The sequence below is a fragment of the Callithrix jacchus genome, chromosome X (genome assembly GCF_049354715.1).
Source record: "Callithrix jacchus isolate 240 chromosome X, calJac240_pri, whole genome shotgun sequence".
Lineage (NCBI taxonomy): Eukaryota > Metazoa > Chordata > Mammalia > Primates > Cebidae > Callithrix > Callithrix jacchus.
The window spans coordinates 77,893,050-77,910,276 of NC_133524.1; the positions used below are offsets into that span (position 1 = coordinate 77,893,050).

Below are 17,227 nucleotides of genomic sequence, written 5' to 3' on the forward strand. Positions count from 1 at the left end.
ATCTTATTATTATTATTATTTTGGTAGACTGAAGGGAATTTAAGTGTTTGTTTTTCTTGGGTATTAAACTATTGATAACGGTACCATTAACTTTGATTATAGTTAGGGATTCCTTTCAGTTAAAGAAAATTAGTCAGCATAATAGTTACCTTGTTACCAGAGATTACATAAGGTAGATTTAGAACAAACATAACTTGATTAGAGTAGGAAACAAAAACACTTTTAGAGCTATTACCTCAAATATTTCCAAAGGTTATGGGAAAAGGGATAACAATTTATAATTTATTTCCTCATACTTAAAAGCATGTTTAAAACTTTACAATTTAATAAGCACTTCCATTTCATCTTCACAACACCTTTATAAGGTTGTCAGATCAGTTATGCATTACAGATGAGTAAGCTTTGCATGAGAGGCTATGTAACTTGTCCCAACTCACAGACTTAAGAGAAACTGGGATTAGAAATGGATTTGACTCATAATCCAGTGCTCTTCCCTTTATTATGCTGGTACAACTACACTTCCTTTATTATCCTTTAAACTGTAGTGATAAGGAGGTCTTTTAGTCATCTCTGTTGATGAAATGACCTATCGGTGCCCCTCCTCAAGGGTTCATATTTTATTCTTGGCCAGTCCAGCACATGATACAATGTTAACAATATTCTCAGTGGGGCTTACATAATTGTTTTACCAAATGTCTTTCTATAATTTAGTGTCACCAACGAGTTAAACAAAAAGAGCTTGGACGTGAATTATCAAACAATTATTATTACTCGCATTTTATTATTTTGCCAAGTTTCATTTAATGGCAATATACCAAGCTATTCTATTTTCCATAATACCAATTCCTTAAAGAAGAGGAATTACAGTAACATTTCCGTTGTGGAAAACAATTTCATCCTTCAATTCAGGGCTTCACACAGCTTGGTTCTAAACCCGCACGTCATTTCTTAAGTGGAAACACAGGTGCAACTGATGAATTTTATAGCTTTAGGAAGCCGTTAAATCCTATTATTAAGCAAGCAATCATCTTAGTTTGGAGGCTTGGTGTTAAGCACTTTACCTGCTTACCAGTCACCTCCACCCAGGAAAAGAAGTGCAGTTCAACAAAAGCTATCTGGCCTCGTACTGCGATCAAAACCTACACCTACACCCTAAACCTCTGGCAAACTCCTGTCGCCTTGCCTCTGTTCCCGCACACTTCCCCAACAATTTCAAAGAGGACGAATTCACTAAAGGACAGGTGACAGAAGCTCTCAAAGAGAGAGGACTCGCGCTCTAAATTTCAAACCAGTGCGGCGACTCCCGTGACCATTAGCTAAAGCAGTCCCACCTTCCCTGATTCTAGGATGGCAGCGACTCCCAAGAAAACAAACAAAAAACAGAAAGACTAAAACCAAGCTGCTGGAGCCCACCAATCTGTGCCAGCGCTCTCACTCCTCCACAGCTAGACAAACAAGGTCACTAATAGGCACCTCCCAGGGTCCCAACCTCTGCCCTCCCCCGTTTCCGAATGCCCTAAGAGCAGCTTTTCAAACAGAGGAGGATACTCCCCATATTCGACATGGTCCCACGACGTTTCTCGGGAGGCGAGCGCACCGGGCAGCAGCACGAGCGGGATAGGAAGGCGCCCGGAGTCCAGCGCTAGTCCAGAACAGACGACAAGCGCAGCCACTAGGTTTGCAATCCCATTTCCTGTTTCGGCTCCTGGTCCGAGGGGGCGGGGCCGGGTGCCACCGACGGGCGGGGCTGGTGCAACTTCAAAATGGCTGCTGCAGGAAGCGGCAGTTAGGACCGGCTCCAGTCGCTTGGGGGCGTTAGCGGTACTCGAGGGCAAGAGGTTACGCGCCGTCCCTCCCATCTTGAGTCCTTCGCCTGCACCCAGTCTAACCTGACGCCTAAAGGTTTCGTCCCCCAGCCAACCTTCTAGTTCTTTCTTTTATCCTGCTCTAGAGTCTTCTTAACCTCCCGCCTCACCTCTTCCCTCAGATTTCGCTCTATCCTTGCCAGCTCACCATTGTCTCCGAGCTTAAGCCATAACGGATGAAGGAAAAAGGTATAGGGCTTTTAACGTATTTCTCAAAAATTTATAGTCGTATAAAATAAGGGCTGAAGGGAGTAGCGCGGGTGGTAAATTTGAGTTGTGAAGTTCACTGACGGTGTTAAAAAGGATCGTGATCCTTAAAGTTTAGGCTAGACTAATAGATGAAATTTATGTGAAATATATATTCGCACGAACCGTTTTTTTTTTCATAGATGATATACAAAAATTACTACAAAGTCTGTAATGGGCGAGGAGGTTAATTTAAATACTAGATAGTGGTTGGCGTTTATATGTGACTTTAAAATGTTCCAAAGTTATTAGACCCTATGGATTTATGGAAAAGAAGGGCATCCTGGAAATTGTTTCTTCATTTCAATTCAAAACCCTTGGAAATTCCAAGGAAGAACTGAGATTTTGTTTTGGGGAAAATAATTAGTATGTTATCTTACTAAGAAATTTAACAAGTTTGACGAAATGTTATTCCATCTTTAATATTTCAATGTATCGGGGAGATAAGCCTGTAATGGGATATGCTTCTTTTTATCTTTTTTTTAACCAAAAATGGATCTAAAAGATACTCTTTTACTCTTTTTTTTTTTTTTCTTGAGACGGAGTTTCGCTCTTGTTACCCAGGCTGGAGTGCAATGGCGCGATCTCGGCTCACCTCAACCTCCGCCTCCTGGGTTCAGGCAATTCTCCTGCCTCAGCGTCCTGAGCAGCTGGGATTACAGGCAGGCACCACCGTGCCCAGTTAATTTTTTGTATTTTTAGTAGAGACAGGGTTTCACCATGTTGACCGGGATGGTCTCCATCTCTTGACCTCGTGATCCACCCGCCTCAGCCTCCCATGTAATTGGTGGTAGGCTTCAGGCTGTTACCCTAATTGCAAGCCCTCGATGCTGGAAAAACAAGCCTGGTTTTTTTTTTATTTTATTTTAGTTTTAGTTTTAGTTTTTGAGATATCACTCAGTCACCCAGTCTGGGGTGCAGTGGTGCCGTGAACTTGGCTAACGGCAACTTCCACCTCCTGGTTTCAGGTGATTCTTCTGCCTCAGCCTCCCGAGTAGCTGGGACTAAAGGCGCATGCCACCATGCCCGGCTAATTTTTTTTTTTTTTTTTTACATTTTTGGTAGAGAAGGGGTTTCACCATCTTGGCCAGGCTAGTCTCAAACTCCTGACCTGGTGATCCACCCACCTAGGCATCCCAAAGTGCTGGGATTATAGGCATGAGCCACTGTGCCCAGCCAACAAGCCTTTTAAAATACGAGGTTCTAGGAAAGTACAACCTGGAAACCACTTCAGAAGGTGAAACTGTATAAAGATTGCTTTATTTTTGATGTCCCTATGTATTTGAGAATTAAGACTTACTTTATTTACAGAAAGAGATAAAACTTAGCAGATTTCATTGTTGTTTGATCAGTTTCTATACTAAACAATTTATTTCACTTTTGGAGAATTTCTTTTGGTAGAAAGATAAAAATCATTAAAAAAAAAAAGACTTTCCCTAGACACTTAATAGTTTTTCACACAGCTATTTCAAAACATTCATGTATAGATCAGAACAATCTGCTAAAACTAAACCATTTTCTAGTTTCATATAAAGATTAAATTCCTAGAGTTATATGTAGCTAAGCTCTAAGAATAAGCCTTTTAAAACAGTGTTTTGAAGAATGTTTTGTAGAATTTCTTAAGGAAAAGATCTTTAGGATAGGATCAGTTTTTTAGTAAAGTTAAGCTCTGAAGATATTTGTTTAGGGTATTTGTTGTTGATGTCCACCTTAACTAAAAAAAGAATCACAGCCTATGCGAACCACTTAGAAAATTAAGAAGTGGTTTTTATTTTTGTGAGTTATGAAGTAAATTTGACTCCAAAAATTTCCCTCATATTTTTTCTTGAATATCTGATTTCTTAAAGTGAGGTTTATATTTTTATTAAAACTTAGGCACAGGAATAGCATTATTTATTTAAAGTACATGTGTGTTCAGTTATAACTGCTGTTGTTAAAAGCAACAAACAAATCTATTAAAATAATAAAGCTGTTTATTATAGAGAAAATATAAAAAGGAAAGAAAATATAACATTTTAGTTGTATATTAAATATTAAATGCCTATAAAATATTTATAAAGTATGTATACAAAATAAAAGCAATACAACAAATATATACTTGTGAACTATCACCAAGTTTAAGCAAAAGGTTATTATATCCCTTAAATTCCCTGTGTACTCCTTTCCAATCAAATTTCTTTTCTTTGTTTTTTGGAGGCAGCTGCTGTCTAGAATTTATGTATAATTTTCTGTTTTATAGCTTTATCATAGTATTTGCATCTCTAACCAACATATTTTTTAGTGCTGCATGTTTTTGAACTTCATGTAAATGAAATGATACTGCTTTTCTTCTGTGAATTTTGTAACTGATAATATTCCTCAACAAGGTTATTGTACATAGGTATGGCTCGCTTATTCATTTTTATAGTTCTCGAGTTTTCCACCTTGTGAATATATTGTAATTTATCTGTTCTGATGGTGGACACTTGAGTTGTTTCAAGGTTAAGAATGTATTAGTGTTAATTTAACATGTACTCTGATTAAACACAATATCAGTGACTTATTTTGGTCCTCTAAATATGTTAGGATAAAATCTGGATATGCTTATTTTATCATAGTAATGATTAAGGTTACCTTTTAAAAAGTGAAATGTTATTTTTAAAAATATATGTTTCCTCTTTCACTGTAGGCACAATTATTCATTCAGTTTTCTTGTTTTGGATTATCTTAGATCTTAGCTTTGTTTCTTCCTGTCTACCAGATTTAGCAATACCTTCTACCTTGTTTCACCTAAATAGGCAGCTACCTTTTTCTCCTTTCACCCTTAGAACAGGGCTCCAATAATAGAGACAATAGGTGTAGGGTCTCCTAAATTGTTCTTTTGGGACCTAATTAACTCTAATTATGACAGCTTAACAAAGGTAACGTCGGTCACATATTGATAAATCAAATATGGTGGATACTTAGAAGGTTGTGAATTTGACTGGGATAATTGAAATGTAAAGAACCAATATACTATCTTAACTCAGCAGCTAATGAATATGTAAAAATTTGACATGAGCAAAGCTAATGTGGAAAATTATAATTTCTTAGTAAATTGAGTAATTTATGATTAATTATGCTTAGTTCTCTAAATGTTTTGAATGCAGCGTGTTACAGAGAACAGACTTTGTTTTTTTAAGTTAAAAACATTTATAGCACGATTGCAGTCAAGACTCTAAGCCACTTAATTTTTAATATTTAATTATGATTGTTTTGTGTTAAACATTTTTGTCATCTTCTAAGAATTATTTTTAAGATGATCAGAAAATCAAATGGTAATGGCAGTTAAACTCCCATTTAAGTGAAAAGAGTTCACTAAAAATGAAGAGAGCATAGTATATAATGTTTCTCAAACTTTGATGTCCTTATTAAAAATGCAGATGACTGGGCTTTACTTCTGTAGATTCTGATAAAGTAAACTTGGAGTGAGATCCAGGAGTCTATATTTTGCTTCTGTGTGCATAATGGAAATAAGTATTATAGAATTCTATAAATCCTTTATTGCATAAAGTAGCTTAACTGGGATGAAACTTAATAGTTTACAGAATGCCTTATATACATCATTTCATTTGATACCTAAAGTAATCTAAGGTAACCTAGCCAGGCATTGTCATCCTTTATTTTTAACCAATTAAAAAAAAATCAAAGCGAGGTTGTGGTTTGTGTATATAAAAAATATCCCCAAACAAGCGCAGTAACAACACCAACAACAAAAACAGAGGCTCAGAGAGATTATTTGGTTTGCCTAGGTATTGAACCTAGGTCTTCTTGATTCCCAGTTCCATACTTTTGAATGTGTGTAGCAGATAGACAAGGCAGAAACACAAATAAGACCACTTCTGTTGCTTGCTTTCTATAGCTCAGGTGCCCATTTAGTATAGAAGTAAAATGAGGAATTATTCCAGCTGACTGGCAACCTTTCTACTTTGTATAAGAAGAAATAGATGCAGTTTCCTAAAAATTTGAGAGAGGTGTAAAATGAGGGGGTCTTTCCTACTTAGAAAAACTTGTTTCCCCTGGGCAGGCAGAGTGCACTTTGCTGGTTTCATATTTCTGGCGTTTTAGATTTAATTTGAACATGAGCCTAGCCTAGAACTCTTCAAGTGACAGGTAAAAGAGGTTAGAGCTATGGAAGAGATAAAGCACTATTAGCTAAGGCAAATAGATGATATGGTAGGAAATAGAAGCTTAAAGACAAGAGGAGTGGGTTTGAATGGTTGTCACAGGTGACCTGAAAAACTATCCAATGTATAATTTGGAAGTACCAGATAAACATAAGGAGACAAGATGAAAAGCTGAATGTAGGATTCAAACAAATAGAATAAAATGAAAAAAAAAGTCTTGGAAAATTAGAAAAAAAATAAATCTACATGTTTACCATTTCTCAAAGTGCTAATATTTGATTTTTATTTTAATAATAAATGTCATGTTTGGTGATTATAATATATAGTTATCAGAATAAAAAAATATATAGAGTTATAAGAAAGATTGTATCTCTGAAAATCTTTGATTTTAATAGAGTATCCAATACTTATAATTTCTCTTTGACTGGAAACCTTTTCAAAACTTGAATAATAAAAATGAAGTTTTATTAGTACTCTAGTTGATTGATTATTAAAAGATGATTTGGTAAAAAATAAAACATTCGCTATTATTACAGAAACTTTAGGGATAATTCAAAATTAGGTTTGAGAATTATAGGATTCAAAAATTCTTTAATGTAAGCATAGTGCTCAGAAAACTCACTTTTAGTAAACATTTTCCTTATCTCTATGAATTTACTATCGAAAACTGTTTGAAAAAACTCTTAAGGAAAGAAAAAGCAAAAGTAAGGGACTTATCAGAAGGACAGGTGAGGGCAAGGTTAAAACGAACAAAAAAAATAGCTCTCTTAAAGGACTATGTTATTCTGCACTCCTGTATCTCATTTTGCTGACCATAGAGCCTACACATTTAATTTTAGAAATGGCTTTTATTTACTATTACTTTCTTACTACTCTTCGTCCTGGATTGTTCTTAAGTTTATGTGGTAATTGGTTAGAACAAAGTGTAGCATGCTTTGTAATTTCTCTGTTTTATTACCCACATTCTATGATTTTTTAATATTTTTTCTAAAACTTGCTATAGTGTGTACCAAAACTCTTACCTCCAGATCATAGTTTCTCAACCAGCACTGTAGACATTTTGGGCTGGACAATGTTTTGAGACTATCATGTGCAATGTAATACTTAGCAGTATCTCTGTCTTCTACTCACCAAATGCCAATAGCACCTTCTTTCCCAAGTTTTGACAGCCAAAACGTCTCCAGACATTGCCAAATATCCTCTGGAGAACAGAATCACCCCCATTTAAACAATATCTAGCCATGGAATTATCTAATGCTGCTTTTATATTAAACCAACAGACAAATGACGACAATAGCAACAGAAATATTTTCAGCCCACTCTTTTTCAGGATTAGCCATAACATCATCATTCCTAGCTTTTGAACCAGTTTTATAAAATTGGTAAAATAAGAATCCCAGACTTTGAAGTCATTGTAAAATTTTTCACTTTGGAGGCAGTGGAAATAACAGGGCATTTGGAATCATTTTTGTCTGTGCACATTTGTAAAAAACTCTGTAAGGTATTTACCAGAAGTGGGATTACTGAGACATAGGGTAGGAATAGCTATTTTACTATAAATTAAAGAAAATACTATTTTATATTTTAAAAGATTTTATATATTGCAAATAATGATTCAGAAAGGAGTTAAATTAGCATGCATGTTATGGAAGAGCTGGTTTTTATTTGGGATTTATGCCTTTAAAGTCAGATGTGACTGCTTATTTCAAGAACAGTTCAGTGAAATATTGACTGCCTACCATGTTCTCAGCATTGCACCTCTGACATATCAGGAACAGAATACTGAGCTGGATAGACTATGGGTCTGATCCCAAATGGCTTTTGTTATATTCTTGTTCAGTCAAAAGGAAATATTATCTACAGGACAAGAAGAGTGTATCAGGCAAAAGTTCATAAAGCATACCGGGTTAAATTCCTATCTGTTTTGCATCGCTAGCTCTGCCCTAGAAGGTTTGTAATATGCTTTCATCCTCTCTGAACCTCAGAATTGTAAAGACCATTGTTTGTCAGTTGTAGCTGAGGTATACTGAAAATAATTCTTTTCTTAAAGTGGGTATCGGGTAAGGCATGTGAAGATATATAGATGAAAAATATATATCATTTAACCTACCATGAAACTAAAATAAGAGAGACATTCCATTAAAAGACAAATTCAAAATAAGAATTTATAAAAAAAGGAAATATAAGAAGCCAATCTCATAGGTACCCTTGGCCTTAGATGACAGAAACATATTGAAATGATACTTATCAGATTTTTCACAGAACTTTTCATTAAGATGTTCACTTCCACCACTACATGTCTCAAATTCCATATTTGGCCCCAAAACCATACAATTTTGTTTCACAAATAATTGTGTGTCTAAGTTGCCTGAAAACAAAACAGTGAGAGTCTATGGTAACTGAGTTCACCTGGCCCATTTCTAAGTCAGGTCCTAAACTGAAGCTTAATAAGAATGATGTAATGATCCAGACTATACAGAAATTAATCAGTTTTTATTTCCTTTTTATTTAGATTAATTATTTGTGAAAAGAAATTATCCAATACTTCTCATCTATCTAACTGGAGTTACACCAGGTGGAGGTAAGATACCAAGGTTGGGGAGACATAAATTTATAAATTGCAGAAAAATGAGGGATTATTTAACTTGTTTAAGACTATACATCAGATTAGTGTGTATTAAGCCTTTCATTTTTTATTTCACCTTTCAGATAACATATAATTCAAGATGTATTTATGAATAGGGTAGAAAAGAGTATCCTGAAAACTCTCTTTGACAATTACATTAATAAATAATTATTTCAATAAGCAGTTCAGATTTGTAGACAGAGAAAATATGTACATGTATTTGGCAAGCACATCTTCTTTTATATGATTTCTGCTTTTTTTGTCTTTTGTTTTTCTGTTAGTTTCTCCTTTCTTAGTGGTCTATTTTTAATTCTTGTTTTTTTAATATATTACCATATTCATCCTCACTATAATTCTCTGGATACAGTTAAGTCAACTTTATAAAGGAAACTCTAGTTCAAACTGTTTTCTATACTTTAGACCCAGAATTGGGTCTATAGGAATTCATAGAATGCAGTGCAATTAAGATAAATATTTAGTTAATAGTCTCATATTATATAAAGGGAGCTCATTCCAGGTACAGGAGTGCATTAATGCTATTAAATATGTAGTATACGCCCCATGTTTCTTGATATTTACTAGAAGCCTATTAACTTCTGACAAGGTCCCATCTAAAAATTTGAGGTGCCATCTAAAAATTTGAACGTTCAGAGTGGTACAATCACTGTGGCATCCCCTAGTAAACAACTTTGATTAAAACATAAATTGTCAATTATATTTTAATATGTGTGCCTTATTTAATTAGTTTATAACTTTCTTTAGGACCAGGTCATTTTATTTCTTATATGACTTTGGACACCTGGAACTAACAGAACTCCTTGCAAATAGTTTAAACTTTGTATACTCTTAATGTTTTTTGTTTTTAATTAGTCACCTTTTATTTTAGGTTCAGAGGGTACATGTACAGATTTGTTACATGGGTAAATTGCAAGTTACTGAGGTTTGCTATACAAATTATTTTGTTACCTGGTAGAGTGAACATAGTACCCAGTAGGTACTTTTTTTTAATCTCACCCTCCTTCCACCCTCCACCATCAAGAAGATCCTATTATCTGTTCTCCTCTGAATCAATGGGTACTCAAGGTTTAGTTCACACTTATGGGTGAGAAAATTTAGTATTTGGTTTTCTTTTCCTGAATTAATACTTTTAGGATTATAGCATCAAGATGTATCCATGTTACTGCAAAGGACATGATTTTGTTCTTTCTTATGGCTGTGTAGCATACCATGGTGTATATGTACCACATTTTCTTTAACTAGTCCACCATTGATGGTTACCTGAGTTGATTCTATGTCTTTGCTATTGTGAATACTGTTGTAGTGAACAGAGGAGTACATATGTCATTTTGGTAGAACCATTTATATTTATTTGGGTATATACCCAGTCATGAGATTGCTGGGTCAAATGGTAGTTCTGTGTTAAATTAAAGTGTTTTGAGAAATGTTCAAACTGCTTTCCACAGTGGCTGAACTAATTTACATTCCCACCAGCAGTATATAACCATTCCCTTTTCTCTACAAACTCACCTAACATCTGTTATTTTTTGCTTTTTAATAATAGCCATACTGACTGGTGTGAGATGGTATATCTTACGGTTTTGATTTGCATTTCTCTGGTAATTAATGAAGATGAGCATTTTTCTTACTCTTGTTGACCATATATGTGTCTTCTTTTTCTCCTGATAACACTTTAGTTTAATTGTCACAAGGTTATTAAACTTCAATAACTTTGGTATTCATGGATCATAGCAGAACTTATAGTGCTTTGTAACTTTCCACAAGTAGCACTCCTCTAGGTTAAGCACACATTTCAAAAAGAAGTTTCAGAAATAGTTTCTTAAATAATGTTAAGAATGGAAATGTTGTATTCTCAATTAAATATTATTACTTGTTTTCTTAAGAAACCCCTTCCCAAGCAAAAGATTAATTTAGATACCTTCAAGCCTGTGAACACTAAGTTTAACCCAAGTTAATTTCCAGTGCTTTTGTTCATAGTGCAAACTCACTCAATGTCAGTGACTCTTACATTTGCTCTTATTCTTAGAAGATCTAGGTCTTTACCTGTAACCCTAGAATAAAGAAGACTCACTTTAAAAAAACAGAACTGCTCTCAATAAAATAATGTTTGTTTATAATGAGTGCTAGTACTCAGATATAGTGACAGTGTAAGAAAATAGTGTGGATGCTGGCACATCTGCTGGGGGGCTCTTGGCCAGCAAGAGGGTCCCAACCTGGAAAGGGGGGTATGCGGAAGAGAAGAAGAAAGAACAGACGAGGTCTGGAGGGTTGAGAAGTCAGATGCTTCACCAACAGCTTTATTGAACTCAGGGTCTGGTTATATACATTATGAGTAGAAGTGTTTATGTCATGGGATCAGTGTTTTGTGAGATTAAAGGGGAACAGAAAGTTTTACAATACAATCACAAGTCACCATATTTTGGATAAATATGCTGGGAACAGGGAGATACATAATCAGGTTAAAGCAGGGGGTGCAATTATCAGTCACAAGAGTCCAGGTGCAATATCTAAGTTTAGAAGTTTAAAAGAAATTATTTATCTAGGGCAGGAGTTTCACAAGAGAAATCACAGGCTACATTATAAATCATTAAGTCACAAGCAGTATTGTAAATACCACATCAAGGGTCCAGGTGCAGGAAAGACATAAACAAAGCAATTTTTACTATCAGCTTGCTTTGAAGATTTAAGTCGTAACTTTAAGAAAAAACTATAATGAATAGAGAACCAAAAGTGGACACCGTGAGAACCAAAAGGGGACACCGTGCCTCCCATCACCTCAGCACAATAGAGTAATAACTCATGTTATTTTTTTGTATATCACATAAGCTTTCTTGCAGTCCTCCTTCCCCATAGCTCGACTACCCCCAACAGGGGGCTCGTGTCCGGGATCAAGCTCAACCATATGGTGTGACCCACTACTGGGGGTCTCACATGGGAGCATTCCCACAGTTCCCCCTTTTTTTATTTTCAAATGCAACTCAAGAAGTTTGAGGCGCATTTTTTGGAGTTAGGAGAACACAAGGTGAAAGAGCACTGGAAGAAAGATTATGAGAAGGAGTACAATGACTCCAATGCCAATCAAGGAGAGAGATGGAAGGTGAAGTCCATGTGACCAGGAAAGTATAGCATTAACTATATCTTTTGCCACAGAAGAATTGTCAAGTAACTCTTTACGGGAGAAGTCAACAGCATTAATTTCTTGTTGTAATTTAAAAACATCCAGAGACAGGTCTAAGTAAAGGGGGTCAGGTACATATGCCCATAGTGTCTGGGAAGGTGGTGGCAAAGGAAAGGATAGAGCAGTAGGTACTTGACAGGACAAAATAGCCATTATAGCAACAAACATAATAATAGGAGTACGAGGAGAGTGCTGTCGATCAACCAGTCGAGCAGCTTCAGCACTGAGTCTTCTCAGTTATGCCCACGTCGGAAGATCGCAGCATCAGAAGGCAATCATCGTTCATCTGGTTCTCCATCTGCGGCGTGATGGTGGAGTTGTCAGGTACATTCACCGAAAGCGAGGAATCAGGGTGTTTGATCCGTCCATTGACAGGAAATCCATGCTTGACCAGTCATTCTGGAACCCACACAGGGGCGTCAGTGGACCTAGGAAAGACACAAACATGTCCTTGTCCCCAGATGAGGACTGGATCAGGCCCATTCCGTTTGTTAATGAGGACATCTTTCCATAGTACCCCTGGGTAAGCAGAGGCTTTCGAGTGCCAAAAGCGGTCAGCTGCTGAACGACCTTCAGAGTCAAGAGTTAAAAAATTAAGAACATACAAGGCATGTTTAAGCCAATTATGAGGCATCTTGTGCAATTCAATGCCAAGTTCTCCTTTGCGTAGTTTTTGTAAGGTTATTTTGATAATTGCATGAGTACGTTCAACAATTCCTTGACCTTGTAGGTTATAAGGGAATGCCTGTACGGTGCTGGATCTCAAATTGTGAACAAAAGGAAGAAAAACCTTTGCTAACATAGGCAGGACCATTATCTGTTTTCAATATTCTGGGTGGACCTATTATAGAAAAAGCAAGAAGGCAATGAGCAATGACATCTTTAGTTGCTTCTCCTGTATGCATAGATGCTGCAAGGAAATGAGAGAAGGTGTCAACAGTAACATGAATGTATTGGAGTTTACCAAAAGGAGAAAAATGAGTAACATCCGTTTGATAAATACAACCACTCTATAAACCACGAGGGTTAACTCCAACAGGAAAAGGGCTAGGCAAATGTGGAAGGCAAGCAGAACATTGTTTAACGATCTGACGTGCTTGTTCATGAGTAATTTTATATTGCAATCTAAGGCTATGAGCATTTTGATGATGCAAGGCATGAGAGGCTTCAGCCTGTTGCAATGGAGTCAGAACAGGAAAAATATTTTGTGTTAGTATATCAGCTCGACAATTTCCTTCTGTTAAAGGGCCAGGCAATATAGAATGAGCCCTAATATGTCCAATAAAAGAAGGATGTAATCTTTTTCGTATTGCTTGCTGTAGGGGATATAAAAGGTGAATTATTGGAGAAGAGTCAGAATAGGTTAAAGGACATGTTTCTGTATTTTGTACCAAGTGGACTACATATTGGCTGTCAGAGTAAATGTTCAAAGGAACGTCCCAATTAGAGAGGACATGTTGAATGGCTAGAAGCTCCACACGCTGGGCTGAAGATTCTGATGTTTTAAAAGAAAATGGATTAGCATCAACTGTGCCTGCTGCTATACCAGAAGAAGAGCCATCAGTAAAAGCTAAATAGGCATGTAACGTAGCCAGTGAAAGCAACTTGCCAGTTATCTGAAAATTGCCAAAGCCATGTTTGTTGAGGAGTATTGTAAGGAATAATAATTTCAGGTGGCTCAATTCCAAATAGAGCTAGGGCCCGAATACGACCCTTGGCCACCAAAGTGGCAACTAAATTATAATATGGAGATATAACTTTACCACGGCTTGCGGGAAGGTGAAACCATTCTAGTACACCTTGTTGCCAGAAAAGTCCTGTGCGAGTGTAAGAGGTACGTAAAATGCAAAGACACCAGGAAACATTAGGCTGAATTCTGGTTAATTTTTGATCCAAAAGGGCTTGATGAACTAGTTGTAATGCCTATCTTCCTGAGTCAGTTAATTTTCTGGGAGAAGATGGATTAGGAGAGCCTTTCAAAATATCAAATAAGGGTTTCAGTTGTCCAGTAGTAAGTTTTAAACTGGGTCTAATCCAATTAATATCATCAAGAAATTTTTGAAAATCATTTAAGGTGGTCAATTTTTCTGTAGACAATTTTGAGTTATAAAGGAAACTTGTGCTTCAGTAATCCTACCCAGATATTGATACAGAGTGAAAGCCTGAATTTTTTCAGGGGCTATAACTAAATGTGCTTGTTCCAAGCACTGTTTTAAATATCGAAACGCATTAATTAATAAAGGCTCATCAGGAGTGGCCAGCAATATATCATCCATGTAATGTAAAAGTAAAACATGTTCCAGCCTCTGAGTCATTAACTTGTCTCCCTATTGCTTGAAGCAGATGGGCTGCAAAGTCCTGATAAGGCTCATCAGGTCCTTGTCTTATTTTTGCTAATTCTTAAGTTTTTACTCCAGTGGATGGTAATTGTTTCCAAGCTCTAGTAGCAAGCAAATTAATTTGCGCAAAGGCTTCTGAGGGCAAAGTAGCCTGTGCTGCCAAGGGCTCATAAATTCCCTTTCCTATCAGCATGTCTACTGTAATAGGTATATTATCACACAATTTCTTTCAGCCTGTTCATAAGCAGCATCTTCATAATTAGCTCTCCATAATAAATAATCACCACCAGAGAGACATGCTTTAGTCATACGACCCCAGTCACAAGGAGGAAGAGCCGAAAAAGTCAAATTTTCAATAAGAGAAATAGTATTCGGAGCTGTGGGACCATATTGTGCAACCGCTTCTTTTATCTCTTTCAGAGTTTTTAGTGGGATAGGATCATAGTTTCTAATTGGATTTCCATGATTATCAATTACTTCTATAACAGGATAGAGAGCAGGAAACATATTATCATCTCTATGCAAAGACATTAGAGCATGAGTTAAAGGAGTTATCGGAGCAGCTGTAGTAGATCACAAAGCGACCGGCATGGCTCGGCAGGCACTGCTGCTTACTGCACTACTGGATAAAATTGTTGTTGATTATTAAGTGCTCACGAATAAAATGAAAGTAAATCCTGAAACTGACAAGCAAGATCAGGAGGTAAAGTAAAAGTGACTGGTCTAGGAACCCACTGAGGAGCAGCCTCAGGAGTGGGCATGGCAGAGCTAGGTTGAGTAACAATAACGTCAGTTAAAGGTACATCAGCCAAATTAGAATCATACTCATTATGGTGACTGTAAGATCTTCTTTCAGCAATTTCCTCCTGATCGGGAGGAACAGGCGGTAGGTCGGCACCTGGAGCACCTAAAGGTATGGAAGTATGGGAAGCTGACAATTTACGTAGGGAAGCATAAGATGTATAAGGCGGAGCAGAAGGTTGGGAGGGACAAACACAATCAGAGCTTGCTCCAAACAAATGCAAAATGGTGGCTTGAGGTACATCCTTATTGTAAAAACAGAATTGTTCAATCTTTTCCCCAATTATGGCCCAAGCAGACTCATCGAACGTACCTCCATCAGGAATCCGAGGGCGAATTTCCTGAATGATGTGTAAAAACTCCTCTACTTGTTTTAATTTTATTTCATGACCCTGAGTTTCCATCATTGAATGCAATACAATGATGCAATACAAACAAATTATACCTTTTTTATTTTAACTGCTCCATTTTTACTCCAGATGAAAATTATTCTTAACTTCAGAGAATGATTAAAATATATACAAAATCAACAATACTTGATAATACAGGCTTATTTCAATACTCACTACTGCAGTCTCTCACTGTTTAAGCATCATCGAAATCCCCAATATCCGGTCCCTTCATGGTTGCCAAACTGTGGGTGCCAGCATGTCTGCCAGGGGGCTCTTGGCCAGCAAGAGGGTCCCAACCTGGAAAGGGGGGTGCGCAGAATAGAAGAAGAAAGAACAGACAAGGTCTGGAGGGTTGAGAAGTCAGATGCTTCACCAACAGCTTTATTGAACTCAGGGTCTGGTTATATACATTATGAGTAGAAGTGTTTATGTCATGGGATCAGTGTTTTGTGAGATAAAGGGGAACAGAAAGTTTTACAATACAATCACAAGTCATCATATTTTGGATGAATATGCTGGGAACAGGGAGATACATAATCAGGTTAAAGCAGGGGGTGCAATATCTAAGTTTAGAAGTTTAAAAGAAATTATTTATCTAGGGCAGGAGTTTCACAAGAAAATCACAGGCTACATTATAAATCATTAAGTCACAAGCAGTATTGTAAATACCACATCAAGGGTCCAGGTGCAGGAAAGACATAAACAAAGCAATTTTTACTATCAGCTTGCTTTGAAGATTTAAGTCATAACTTTAAGAAAAAACTATAATGAATAGAGAACCGAAAGTGGACACCGTGAGAACCAAAAGGGGGCACCGTGCCTCCCATCACCTCAGCACAATAGAGTAATAACTCATGTTATTTTTTTGTATATCACATAAGCTTTCTTGCAGTCCTCCTTCCCCATAGCTCAACTACCCCCAACAGGGAGCTCGTGTCCGGGATCAAGCTCAACCATATGGTGTGACCCACTATTGGGGGTCTCACATGGGTGCATTCCTACAAAATAGCTGCTTCTTCAAAGAATAGTCAGGAAGGTTGGAATACCTTTTATTCTTATCATTTCCCCTTACGCCTTTATATAGTTATTTGTCATATGTCTAGTTTTTCTTGCTTTGTGAGCCCTATATCCCTACATCCCTATATCATCAATAGATTCTAGAGATTCCTTCCACTTTCCCTTGAGAGTCCCTTTGTAAAATGCCAAAGCATTTCCCCTTTATCCTCACCTCTTCATGTTGACTTCCTTAGAACTTAATTTTTAAGGGGATCTTGAAAGATCCACCAAACATTTGCATAGGTCTTCAAATTCCTTTTGGAGTGCAGATTATTTGACCTGAGACATTCTTCTTCATCACCTGGGGTTACAATCCAAGTGCATTTCAGGGATGAGGAGTTATGACATAATGATGAGGAGTCTACCTAGCAAATCATCACTGTGATAGAGTGGGAAAGGTCCTCCTGAGGTTTACCCTATTAGCATTCCTTCCTTACTTGTCCCACTTTAATTTCCTAAATAGATGAGTGATTGTTAGTAGAAGGATTCCCTTTTTCCTGCATACTCTCTGGAGCAATAGAAACTAGGATATCCATTTATCATTTTGTCTACAAGCCCTCT

The 17,227-nt window shown here is 36.8% G+C and overlaps 1 protein-coding gene across 1 annotated transcript in view; it reads left to right on the top strand.

Moving 5' to 3' along the window:
• Positions 1-1,749: 1,749 nt before the first annotated feature.
• Positions 1,750-17,227, top strand: part of TENT5D (terminal nucleotidyltransferase 5D) — a 105,283-nt gene continuing 89,805 nt past the window's right edge. The window contains exons 1-2 of the mRNA XM_035288648.3: positions 1,750-2,054; positions 8,769-8,837. The gene's annotated coding sequence lies outside the window, so the exon portion shown is untranslated. The remainder of the gene's footprint in view (positions 2,055-8,768; positions 8,838-17,227) is intronic.